This window comes from Anser brachyrhynchus (assembly GCF_964034855.1).
Source record: "Anser brachyrhynchus genome assembly, chromosome: 4".
Lineage (NCBI taxonomy): Eukaryota > Metazoa > Chordata > Aves > Anseriformes > Anatidae > Anser > Anser brachyrhynchus.
The window spans coordinates 59,483,116-59,497,487 of NC_137698.1; the positions used below are offsets into that span (position 1 = coordinate 59,483,116).

General features: G+C 36.0%; 1 long non-coding RNA gene across 1 annotated transcript in view; it reads right to left on the bottom strand.

Moving 5' to 3' along the window:
* Positions 1-13,529, bottom strand: part of LOC308193845 — a 28,989-nt gene extending 15,460 nt beyond the window's left edge. Inside the window, exon 1 of the long non-coding RNA XR_013950003.1 lies at positions 13,483-13,529. This is a non-coding gene — a long non-coding RNA (uncharacterized lncRNA). The remainder of the gene's footprint in view (positions 1-13,482) is intronic.
* Positions 13,530-14,372: the final 843 nt, after the last annotated feature.

Consider the following 14,372-nt stretch of genomic DNA (forward strand, 5'->3'; position numbering starts at 1 on the left):
ATGCTGTAAAGTGTACAAGTAGCTTTAGTTTTTAACTGTAGCATGCTCTACTTTATATTTATTAACAGTGAATTTCATTATTTTTTAGTTATTTACAAAGCATTTTTAAGTCTCTGAAACTGGTCAAGTAACAGGTCTCTTTTCTGGTCCAGGAAATTTCTTTCATTTGGGAGAGATTAAAGTAACTATTGGGCCAACTAGATATACCTGACAGGCCAGCGTATTATGACTAGATGACAGAACAGTCAAACTGGTCAAGGGTTGGGCTTAGATAATAACTTCTCAGTTCTCAGTTAAAACATAAATAATAAAATAAAATAAAATAAAATAAAATAAAATAAAATAAAATAAAATAAAATAGTACTTGCCAAGAAATGCAGTTAAATACATAAATCCTTTTCTAGTTGTAAACCATTGGCATTTGAATATATGCAAACAGAAACACTATACATGCTACTAAGGATATATGCCATGTATTGAGCAAACAAGAGATGCTCTACTAGCATTCAAAACTTGGTAACATGATGGTAGCACAGCATATTATTAATGCATTGCTATGTTACCTTGTATTGTGGATAGGTCTTTCTAAAGGTGAATCAGAACAGTAATAAATTTGTGTCCAGCACCTAATTATATTCTTATTCTTTTCTTTTTCTTCTTTTCCTAATGAAAAGTATTACTGTTAGCCATCCAATTCTTTTCTTACTTGAATTCTTATAATTCTAGGATACATGTAAGCATGATTCATCTTCTAAATGTAATCAGTTGCTTTAGATAGAGAAAACATTTCTGACTAAATTGTCAGTACTTCTCATCCTAGTAATGCGTAATCATGACTTTCATAACCATTTGCATAAACTACAAGCTTTAGTACAGACAACTAACTTAAATTTATCATAACACCTTAAATTTGTATAAAAAGAAGTTTATGGAAAAATGTATTTTGGAGAGCATGTAGTTTAATATTAATCTTAACATAAGAACTCCATTCTAAATAGGTCTGACTATGCCCCGAAACACTGTGAATACAAAAAGCTAGATGACCACACTAACAACCAAATTTTCTCATTTGCCCTGCACATTCTGATCGAAGAGATTTTTATTTTTTTTCACATACTTGCCCATATTAATGGATTCTTCCTTCTTGCTTTATTTCCAGTGTAAACCCAGAGGTATTACTGACTAGGAAGGAGCAACAGTATGAATGTCACAAATTACCATGTCACACCTCTGGATATGTCTTCAGTTCATTATACAGATCTCACATCCCTTTTCAGCCTGCCTCCCTGTGATGACCTTTGCTTAGCCTAAGCATTTTTATCAATTAAAATAGAATGCTTTATATATGGATGTATTTATTTATTTATTTATTTTAATTGGGGAAGATTAATTTCAAAATTTCATTTTAGGGTAAAGCTAAACATCTCATTTTTCTTATTTTGGGAGGGGGCGTGAAAGTTGTTTGTTTTGTTGAATCATGTTGTTTGCTTTTATTTTCTGAAGCTATTTATCAAATACATTAAGATAATAAATCAATGTGCTTTGTGGTTTTAAAAAACATTCTCCTGAAATGTTTTGGCTTGGTCTAATTATGGCATCGTTTAGTTTCTTCTGGAACTATAGTGCTCAAACTAATTGCATTTACCCTCAAACATAACTTTCCTTCTTTTTGTTTCCATCATTCCTTCCTCTAATTTTATGACTTGTTTTTAATGAATGCATGTGAAAATAGCTTTAAGCAGTTGGGAGTACTCAATTCAAAAGTCTATTTTTGGTTACACATCATTCTCAGAAGTTTCAGTATAGTAAGAAACCTTGCCACGTAATCCTTCCCCCACTAAAACTAATCAATGATTAACCATGACCTTCAATCAGACCAGAACTGCATCCATGATTTCTGCACAATGCTAAAATGCAGAAACAAAAATAACTTGAACAAAATCAGTTCAGGCACTCTTATGGAAAAGAGAGAAAAATACATGTATTCCAATTATAAAATAATTCTTGCAGCACCTACTTAAAAAGCTCTAACACAAAACAAGTTGTATCGGTGACCTAAAAATCTCACAAAAAAAAAAAAAAGCTTTAAATATAAACAATGTCTCTGGTGAAATTTATTTGATTGCACTCATTTTTTATACCCTTTCTAAATCTTCTATATAACATATTTCATATACAATTCTTGTGCCAGTAAATACCTGTAGAATACCAGAGAACATGGTATTCATACAAATACATACAATATAGACTTCTTCTAGCTGCAAATACATTATGCTATTTTCCCTATGAAAGGCTTTATTAAAATACCTTTCATTATTAAAAATAAAAATACAAGAACAAAGTACAAATAATCCATGCTAAATGTATTAAGCATTGCAACATGAACAGACCTGTGGCTCACACCCCATGACAGACATACACACACATCACAACATCTTGCATCCATGACCCGATGACTAGCAATAGAGTTGTACCAGAGATGATTCAGGTCCAATGAATTATCGTATCAATTTAGTAATTTCAGTACTGGAAATCAGTGACTTTCAAAGGTGTCCAGTGACTTTGAGTAGGACAAAATTTTGTCCTGAGTGTTTGAAGAGAACAAGAAGGGGACTAGGATGGCAAAATTAAATTTACAAACGTTATGAAAACGTGGGGAGGAGGGGTCTTTCAGCATTCAGAGTCTGGATGATATAAATAAATACTGTCTCCACTTTCTCCTGCTGTAGTTAATTAGGACATCCTAATACTCACCTGATCTGTACACACTGAAAACCTGCACACAAATGAAAAGAGGTTCTTTAAAAGTCATTTTGCATCCAGATGGAAGGATCAAGCAGAAGCTCTGAGAAAAGAGGCCTGACAGATCAATCAGTCTTTAATTCACAGTTTTCATTACTAAGTATTCTCGGTGAAAGATGGAAGGAAAATCACTGCTGACTCTTGAGCTGGTTGGCACCTCTGTACATGAAAACCTGCTATTTTTTCTTACTCAAAAACATGGTCAGTTGAAGTTATTCCTGTATATTCACTTTGATACTTACAAAGACATTAAATGATTATAGGATTGCAGTGCTGTCAGCAAGACAGTCCAGCATTTCAAGTTCCTTCCCATCTGAGATGAAGCATTTAGTCTTTTCAATAAGCGTAAATGTGAAGAAAAACTGCAGCCTGAATGATTTTCCAAGTGAGAGCTGATTAAAACTCAGTATGAGCTCACAGGACATGAGCAGCTCATACTGGCAGAACAGGTGTTCGTCTTTGTGCTTACAAAAGAAAGCCAATGGGAAGATACAATGGGGTTGCAATGGATCACTGCTTGAATTAGGAAAAACCAGTAGGAGTTTGTAGGGCACGGGTTATGTCCTATACCAAAAAGTTGGAATGTAATTCCAAAAAGTAATGCTAAACTGCGTAATATACATGGTCCCCACACATGTTTTAAAGCAGCTCGTTCCAAAGTAGTGTGTGCACTTTGTTATTGCTTGCTAATATATCCCTAGGCTTTCACTCTGGCTTTTTAAATTTCACTGAGACCTTCTATCATTGCTTCTGGCATTCAGAGCCGCATGAAGGTTTTCTTCAGTCGTGTTCGCTACAAATGTTTGCCTTTCCCTAGTCCCTCCCCCTCCCTGCTATTTGAATGACCCTGCAATTGCTCCTTTAAAAACACCTAATTTTATGTGTGAGATCTGGTGTACAAGAGGTAACCAGAAACTACAGATTGCAAGGGCAATATCCATTTGTGGCATTTTGGAAGGACCTCCGTTGAAGGCTGAAGTATAATGCTATAATTTTATCTGAATAAATAGCTGAGGTGCTTTGGGAGTCCCCATGGGCACATGCCTATATACACACCCTGAGGTACATCCTGCAAATGTTTCATTAAGCTAATAACTACCTTAAAATGTTTATCATTCCAGGATATTTTTCTTCCCTTTCTTTTTGCTCTCTGTCCTTTTCATTTTAAAGTACTTATTATCTTTTGTGTTTTCTTCTCCTTACATCACCCCACTGCATTTTCATTTTTCTTTAATTCCTCCTTTTTCTTAAACCTCACATACCTTGTGCTCATTTTGCATGCCCTACTGTGATTTTACATTGTTACCCTTTAAATATCTAAAAGATCAGTGGAAGAAAAGAGAGTAATTTGTTGATAAACAGATCAGTAAAGGAAGAAGAATAGATCGTTAGCCAGAAGGACATAATTAAAGGGACATTGTTATAAAAGCAATTATAGTCTTTCATTTCTTTTACATGTTCAGTGCTAAAAATTTCTCTCCAGAATGTGGAAGAAAGTTACTCCCTTTGTGTGTCCTTCAAATTAATTTTGAACACATCAGGGTGCATCCTCTTCACAGTTACATCAGTTTCATTTGGATAAAGTTCTCTGTTTTACCAAAACTGAATTTGGGAAGGTCTGTTTGTGGAGCCTGGTGTCATTGTAAATGGTACAGCAATAGACAGTAAAACAGAAAGCACAGCTGTGTTTCGACACAAGAGGAATCCATCTACCGGAGACCGTTTCTACTTGTTATGATGCTGAAAGCAAAATATGTGTGGTGGGTTTGCCTTGGCTGGGTCTGAGATGCTCACCCAGCTGCTCTCTCACTTCTCAACAGGACAGGGGAAGAAATAACATGGACAAGCTCATGGGTTAAAGACAGAGATTGTTTACCAATTACCAGCAGGGGCCAAACAGACTTGATTTGGAGAAGATTAATTCAATATATTGATAATTTAAAATAGAGTGGGTTAGTGAGAAACAAATATAAAACTAAAAACACCTTCTCCCTACTCCCCTCCTTCTTCCCAGCCTCAAATTCAGCCCTCCATTCCCAGTTCTTCCACCTGCTCCCATCCCACACAGTGCAGGAGGTATAGGGAACAGGGGCTGTGGTCAGTCCACAGCACTTCTCCATGCCAGTCCTCAATGTTTGTTTCTATGGAATTACTTAGTGAAAAAACAGTAGCAACCAAAACTTGGAGATAATTTTAGTAGTAAGAGAAAATGAGAGAGCTGCAGGATAAACGACGAGCTCAATTTTTACTGTAACTAAGACACTAGGAAAGGAAATCGTTACATATTTGACAGGTCCTGACAAGTGTGAATCTTACTAATAGTGAATGAAACCTGGGCTATATCGAATTGTAGGAAAGGCTTCCTGGTAAAAGGTTCTCCTTTGGAACTGAGACTTTATCATCAAAATAAAAGTAGTAAGTAGGCATTTTCTGCAAGTGGTTTATGCATTACAAATTGTCCTTAATTTCTAAGTTATCTGGGCATAAGAACTGAGAAAAAGGGAATTTACTGGAAATATAGTTAAAAGCATGTTTGATGCCTATAATCAAGAAAATTAAGCAGAAATTGTCAAGTAATTGTACAATTGTACAACTCTACTGTATCCCTGTAGCTACTCGGAAAGCCAGTTTCAGAAAACCAGGCTGTACACATTTTATTCATTTATACATTTTTAACAGAGTATATAAAATGATCACCACAGACAGAAAGAGATTTGAATATTGACTAAGAGTGAGCAGCTTAAACTAAAAGGAAATGAAAAAAAAAAAAAAAGAAGAATGAAACATAACATGGGATAGTGAAATGGTTTTGGTATCTTTTGTGTGTTTGTTTGCTTCCCAGCAGTGAACTGCATTTTTACACATGCTTTGCTTTTGGATGGATCTATAGTGAAAAGAGTTGAAGACAGCTACCTTCTGTCTAGAGGCTGTAGTCCTCTTCCTTCATTCTCCCTAGCACCATGAACAAAAGCAGTGTCCCACCTTCAAGCAATCAGAGCCTAAGTCTCCAGCACAGCTCAAGGATGTCTTTTGCCAGGGAAGTGGCAGCACAGGAGCCTCTTTTCTGAGATGACACAATGAAGTGGGTAACAAAAGAACAAAGTGACAGTTTAAGACAAAGGAGACAGAACCAGTGTTACCTTACAGGGAAAATAAGTAGCTCCTATGGAATCTCAATGATAAGGTATTGAGAGAAATACCATAGGGGACACGGAAAGGCAAATTACACTGTGTATAATTCAAAAGTTTTAATTTATGAAGCTTGCAAAGTAGGCAAGAAGAACGCATTTCTTGTACTTATCATGATGGAAGCTGGTCCTGAGGCAGGATTAACATTGCAAACTAATATCAAATACACACAAAAATCATGAATATTTATGATAATGTATTTCATAGACACATAGAGCCAATAACTGCAATCCTAAATAACCTGGTGCTGTTAAATCTACAAACAAGGAAGTTACAAAGAAAATGATGCAGCATTTCTATGTAAAATACCAAATGGCATATTCAAATAGGCTGTAAGAATTATTATATTAGGGATAGAAAGCAAATGAAATAAATGTCATCCACAACAAAAGGCTGACTAATGTTTCAGCACCAGACTGTGTCCTCTCAGGAAAGAAGAAAAAAAAATACCTTGAAGGGGTGGAAGAAAGCACTAATTTAGTTTAAAACTTTAAGTAATAAACAGAAAGGAGACACAATCATGTCATCAAATAATCATCAGATAGATAAATGAAAACAAATCAGAAATAAGCATGGCTAAAGAAGATCCAATAAAGACAGAACTTCTGAATGGTAAGGATTTACCAGGGAAAACACAAGGATGGAAACAGAACTGTAAAGAAAGTGTTAAATTCAGAAAGGCAAGGGGAGCAGGAGCCCAGTTCTGTTAAGCTCATAGCACTTTGGAAGTGAAGCAAAGCAATCAGACCTTTACAAGGACTCCACCCAGATGCTTTCTGGAGGGACTGCCCACTCAACAGTTTGGGAAATGTAACCCAGAGGGAGAAATAAGAAAATGTCAAAAGTAGGCAGTGTTTTTCATGTCCCATTAGGAAAAAAAAAAAAAAAGCATCATCAAAGCAACCAGGAACCCTGACTGTGCAGAGTGCTTTGCACAGACGGGCTTTGCACACTGTTCTACCCTGTCCCAGCAGGGCAAGCCCAGAAAAGAGAAGATAACAAAAATTGTTCATTAAGCAGTGAGACGAATCAACAGCAAGCACATACATAAAAATTAACTCCATAGAACAGAGGGAAAGGTCAAGAATTACAGCAACAAAACCACCTAATGCAACATATAAATGCACATAATCCCAGGATTTCAGGTTTACATTCTTCTAGGTATGTCTACTAGAATATCTATTTTGTCTGTCTGAAGCCACAATTTGGGGATTTCCAAAAGATCTGCAATTTAAAATTATCTATAGTTTTCTTATCACAGCATGAAATCATCTGGCACCTCAGCTGTTCAAAGCGAAGTTTTGTTTTCTACAGCTGCATCCCATGTTTATCTTGTATTTTGTTCTGCATGACTGCCATCCAAAAAATATCTGCAGCAAATTTGCCTGCATGTTAGGTAGCTTCATTTTTGAAGTATTTAAACACATCAGGAATGAAGAAATCATCCCCCCTCAGAATCACTGCATTTTAACACTTAAAACATAAAGGATGAAATTGTTTGTGTTCAAATAAAGGATGAATGTTAGATGACTTTACCTGCTGATCAGCTGTGTCAAGCCCTTACACTGGAATTTCTATAGGAAAGAAAACACATGATCTTTCTGCTTTCATAGTAATATAACGATTAATAGCTTTTTATGAAATTTTAGGATGGTCTCTGAACAAGTTTCCTATGGAAAGGAAAAGAAGTCTTGATTTTCTTACCCCCTTGGCTGTATCTACGGTTTATATGAATATAAGGCTGGAAATTTCCTATAGTACATTTCATACTTGTCAGTGTCTACTTTAACATGTGCATATGGCCAAACAGATTCCACACAAACAGTAAATCAATATGACAAAGCTATTTTGAATTAATAGATGTTACGGAAAAACTAAGCCAAAGTTACAAGCAAGCTGAGATTTCAGTCAGCAATACATTAGAATATGCAACCTGACGTGCCTTTGATTAAGTAACTTCAGCACATTTAGCTGCAGTTCTGAACAAAGAGTCAAATGAAAACTTGCAGTTTTTTAGCAATTTAATCTATTCCGGAGACTGCATGAGTGTAATGTGGCAGTTGCCATAGTAACCACATTTTTCCTTGGAACTCGAAGCAGATACATGTGTAAACGATTTCTCCATCTCATTGTCTAAGCTACTATTGTGCTATCATGCTGCAGCAGTAACTTAGAGTTGGTAGTTTTTTAAAATATATTTACAATTTTCCAAAATACCTCTTTTTGAATGTTTAATTCTATCCCGTGGTGTTCTGCTTTTGCACATTTTCCTAAATCCAGTACGTGACAATTCGGAGAAAGGAACAAAGTTGAACAGTTGCCAAAAAAGTAGTGAACATATCCACTTATAATTTATAAATTAAATTTAATTTATAATTTACACTTATATAAACATTTGTCAGTACTTTATCCTTAAATTTACTTTTTAGGATTTCCTTTGAAGTATAGTTTGGTGGTAAAGGATCCCAAAGGAGACGAAACTGTTAACAAATCATTACTTATTGATAGTCAGTGCGAAGCGTCTTCATTTTGTGCCACATTTTCACTGAACTCACTCTTAATCAAAATCGTCCAGACTCAAGCCATGTTGGTAATTTACACCTCTGGAAATGCATTAGCAGGCTCTGCTGTTTCGATGCCTGCCTTTCTGATTAACTCACACCTATAAAAGGTGCAGGTATCATTCTACTTGCATTTAGTTGCAAAAGACTAAACCCACTAAATTTGCTAGAGGTGCAAAGGTACAGTAGTACAGGAACGAGAAAACATATATTTTCACATTAGCCAATACATCAGCATATTAGTCAGCCAAAAAGACTCTGCACTCAAAATTGTGGTGAAATAAATGGAACAAATTGAATACATGGTGTCAGGGACTTCAGGGGTGCTGCGTATCCACAGATCCAAGTGAAAAGAACAGGAATTGACGTCAATGGAATTATACCAGCTTTCAGAAGCTGTGAATTTGGCCTCAAGGTGACCTAACATGTCTTTTCCATCTTTCATTTCTGTTCGACAGCTCTCAGCACAACCAAAATATTTACTCTTCTTCACAATCAAACTAAGCAAATAAGTTTTATAGAATAGACCGTTTAATACATTGAGGCACTTTCCTGGGTAAGAATTGTCAAAACTTGTGACTATTGATTATCATTATTCAAATTCTGCTGAGAATACTTTTATATTAAAAATTCCCATAAAATCGTCTCAGGTTAATAGGAATCAATTTAAAATTCAGATGGTGTGTAATCATTTTGATTGGACACAGAGTCATCTGTTTATATCTTATATCTGAGTTAATACAGAACTTCAACTATAATTTTTGGTCCCTATATTACCAATTACAAATTTAACATTTTAATTTTGCAAAGGGTCTTTTCATTTTTAGTTTGTCAGACAGTACTAGCCTTGCTCACTAGTTTTCTAGTAGCAGGGAACAAGAAGCTGAGGCTTAAAATCTGTGTATTGTGCTCAGACAAGACTCAGTGGGATCTGTTGATGTAGCTTTAGGGAGGCTTGGACAAATCTTTGGTGTCCCACGGAGCTTCATGGGCTTCATTTCTGAAAGCTGGTCATTCCTTCCAAGATATTAATGTACCTTTTATGTTGGCTGTGACTGCCTGTTACAAAGCACTGTCTCTGACACAAGTGATGGCTTCTTTTATATAAAAGCCTGCCTGACGATGCCAGTAGCCATCAGGGAGTAGGAAATAGTCTTGATGTTCTCCTCAGTCTCAGATTACCCTCATCACTGGCAGAACTCTTCTAGGAGAGAAATGGATGATTTACCTCTCCTGTTTAAACCGAACCAGTGCACAGGAAATAATTCAAGATGTACTGGTAAGCAGAAAGGGCAAAAATATCATCTTTTACCCCATGTCTGCATATCCCATTGCACAATCCAGCTGGGCTGGTCACGAAAACATGTTAATCTGGCGACAGCAGCTTCACCATGGACTGCTATGCTGGGTGCTCCAAATAAAGGTGTGCACAGGGGAAAATGTTTTCCATGCCTCATCCTGACATACAGCCAGAAGGAGCTGAATTGGCAGGCATCCTGCAGAGCCCACTGGTCTTGGTGCCACACACCTGGGTGCTTTGGTATCCCTACTATGTAATTTAAAGCTGATACTAGTGTCTGCAGAAGCTCTAAATGTACATACTTTCAAAGTCTTCCATGTCACAATGCTGAGTGAAACAATGCTTAAATGCCTTCAAAAGTCTCTATTTTTCAGTTTTACCCTCTGCAAAAATGACGGTGTTGGCAATGTTGAAAATAATGATCTATTTCACAGATTTATGGCAAGGACTAATTAGTTAATGTTTATGCAGCATCTCAGAGGCAGCAAGTAATGCTGGTAGGATACATGATTAAGTCTGAAGCCAACATAAAGCCTCAGGAAGTTTCCCTACTTTTGGAAAATGAGGATGTACTGACCTTGTGCAATGTGACAAAACACTGTTAGTTCCCAATGAGTGATGGATAAGACAGATGTCTTTTCCTGCAAGGAAGGCTGGTTGTGTGCCCTCCCCTAGTTACCATTCTGAATTAAATTGCATTTTGTAATCTACTCATATGTGCAGTGCAAAGGTCAGATATTTCTTATGTTTCTCAACCAAAGCAAACCACCTGTCATCTTTTTCTATTTGATTTACTACATAACAGCTTATAACTGCACCAGACCTTGTGACAATTTCCTTCAAGCAAATTTGCTATTTCTTATCTAATCCAAATAGCAGTAATTGTTTACTGTACCTCTCCTGTCAGACTTAAAATATGAAGCCACTATTGTCAACAGCATTTTGATTTCCACGTAGACAGCACTGTTTCTTGGTACAAAATTTTCATTCAGCAAGCTGCCTGTTTCCATTACCCAAAGTTAAACTTTAGATTACATTTTACTACTACTTTGCTTTCCCTCATTTAGTTTTTTTTTACTCTTCTTGCTTCGTCCTCCTACTCCCAGTATACATGTATATATTCAAGATTAAGAACCAACATAACAGAAAAAAAAATCCTTGTTTCATGCAAACAACTCTGAGATACTGACAGATGAGTTAAACTTGAGTTGTCAGAACATTTGTTCTCAGCTTGAACCCAGGTCATTTTTTCCTCTTAACTTAAAATAGTGTTTCTGTAACTCAGGTCATTGTGGTAAATCCGAAGGAAATAATCAAGAAAGTACAACCAACATCCTAACACAGCTTAATTGCTAGTAAATGGATTTCTCCTGTGTCCTTACTAAATTAAATTGAAGTGTAATGATTTATAGTATTGCCATGTGACGAGAGTCAGTACATTAGACATTACATTATCCATTAAGCTCAAAAGATTTTATTTATACTGCTTTGTTTTTCAGAAGCATGTGATGACCTCCACCAGTAAATAAGTATTATGTCACCATAATGGATTCCACATGTAAATTGCACCTCCATCTATAACACAGCTTTCCCCAGCCTGCCCAGTTTTAGTCAAATAAATATTCTTACTAAAGCAAGTAGTCTGTTGTTCCCATTAATCTGTAAGATGGATTAAAGAATCAGATTCCTTGAATGTTAATCTTTTTGCCACATTCTGCTAATATTTTCTGAAGTGTTCAGAGCCTACATGCGTTAAAGTATTTAGGCTCCCACATGAAATCCAGGGGCTTGTATGATGCGAGCTTACAAGATTTAGGCTTTTATCCCATTTCAAAAGTGAGTCAGGCACATAGATCAGATTCATGAGGCTTTAGGAGAAAGATTTTTGGTTCTGTCTTCTTTCCAATTTATAGAAATACAAAACAAGTCAATTTCTAAATATTTTAAAGCAACTGTAATAGTGATGTAGAGCTCCAACTCGGAAACCAAGAACTTTGGAAATGGAAAATTTCACATTTTAGCAGAAAGGAGAAGAAAGATTAAGAATAAAAGGAAAAGAAGGGTAGGACTGGTAATACAGTACATAATAACAGCACTGATATTATTTTGCAGTGAGAATACATTTTCATCAAGCTCTTTGTTGTTGTGCTTTTAGTCTGCTGTATTTCTCTCGGTTTGCAAGCACAGGCAATGTATACATAATAAAGATGGATCTGTTCCAGGGTCCAGTGCAAGTCAAAGTTTAAGTGCTATTAAATTTTCTCTCTCATCAGAATGAATACAATACGGTAGCAACTCAACACAAAACCCACTCTACTCAGTCATGCATGTTATAGGAAGGCCATAAACTGTTACCACCAGGCTGAGAGCGCGGCACTGAATCCCCCTGACTTCTTTTGTTTACTCTTTTTAGCTTAAATTAGCAGAAAACATTTTTTGTTTGTTTGTTTATGATGATGCTTTTGTGAACGTTCTACATAGCAAGGAAGATATTTTTAGTTAATCCAAATGCAAAATTATTAACTGCCTCACAGCTGAAGTCATCTCCTCTGCAATCATACTGACTTATGGGGGACCCCCATGCCTTAGAACAGGCACAACCTAATCATTTTTCTTTGCTTGAGGAATACAGTGGTTCCAATTGCCACCACACATAATACCCTCTGGAATAATCTATTTGCCACTTGGTGATTGTTTAATATTCTAATATAATTTATATGATCTTTACACCATTAATCCAACAGCAATGTTTAAGCCATCTTGCAGGCACAGAGAAGAGCATTAAGAATGGCAAGTCTTATTCTGATGTAACTGCATCTGTTTCGATATACCTCATGACATTTATTTCAATAGATTTAGTCCCAGCACGCCCTTGCTTAGATAGTATCAGAATCCAACCTTAACATAAAAGTGAAAGTATTTATTTTTAATGACTTTTTTTTCCAGTACTGCCACTGAATGATAAACAGCATCTGCATAACTATAGACAATTAAAAAACAAATTTAAACTGATGTAAGATTTACTTTCAGACTGATGTTTAGAGACTACACTGACCTAAACCCTATTGTTGTGGGAGCTTGTTAAAACTCTCTGGTTCAGGTTTTTCTCCTTTTCATTGCCTTCCTTTTTCTGATTTTTCATTCCAAGTTCTCATTTAATTTTTTATTCAGCAGGCTTCTGACTTTCCTACACCACCTATTTTGCTAATAGCTAAAAATGTTTTACAGATTGAAAAAAAAAAAAAAAGAAAGCAACAAGACAGGAAAAGAAAAAGAATTGGCTGCTGGTCTCCTAAATTCTGCCGTGAAACATTCCAGTTCTGGAGGCATGAGAAAACCACCAAGCCCCCCCATCCTTCTGGCAAGACATGACCACTGTCACTGAAACAAATTCTGCTTGCATCAGAGCTACTTCTTTGATTTCTGAGGACAATGGTCTAATGAAATCAGGTGATATTAGGGGATATTATGCACAACACATATTTAGATGACATTATGCAACAACAAGGTACCACACAGTAGGCCAAGGAAAAGCAATGACAGCTATTACATCATCGCCCAATAACAGTATACAGACAGACTTAATTAATAAAATACTCCATGGCACTGGAAGACATCACATAGTATTACCTGACTGCCAGGGCTGTGACTATCAGTCTTGCTCTGTACAATGCAAGAAGGCTACCTGGCATAGCCTATGACTAGCAGCATCTGTTTTACATTAACTAATGATAAACCAATCTAAAGCTAAAGTCCCTTCTGTTTGTGACAGACTCAGAAATTTTTACCATTTCACCTTGCTAGCTTGTGCTGATAAATACTTATATTTGCTCATAAGAATTCACATTCACACTAATGAAAAGTACCAGACAAAATTCCTGCAAATGAATTGGCAATATGAACAGAGAAGAGTGAGACATCAAACACATCAAAGAGAAATTCATACCTGGCAGTGGTTTTCAAACCTTCCAAAATACAGGAGGCAAGAGGTAGATATGGAGAGTTAAATCCAAGCCCATTTTGAAGAACCATTTTATCAGAAAACTGCTGAGAAAAAACAAAAAGATTAACAAGGATGAATCAGGGATAAAGAATACAGGAATATTTCTCTTTCAACTTTAATCCCACCAATTGCATACAAACATACAAAGCTTTGTAGTCAGACATAAGATTAAATTTTCCATATAATTGCATTCCAGACTACTTTTTTCTTCTTTCTCACGTATTCATCCTCTAATTAGGCCCAGGAAGATGACTAAACATTTTTATTTTTATTTCTATTACCATGTATGCAGAATCCAACTATGTGTTGTTATCCACAGACCGTGTCAGACCCATTCTACAACAAAACTGTAGCTCACATAAATTCTGATCTACATTTTTTTATACTTTACATTATTTGATGGAGCTTAGTGTTTTGGAAACTCTCTGTGTCCATTCACTTTGAGAAAAATAAATCCAGATGCAATGAACAAATTCTCATTGGCTATGCATTTAGTCTTAAAGCCTTCATACTATGC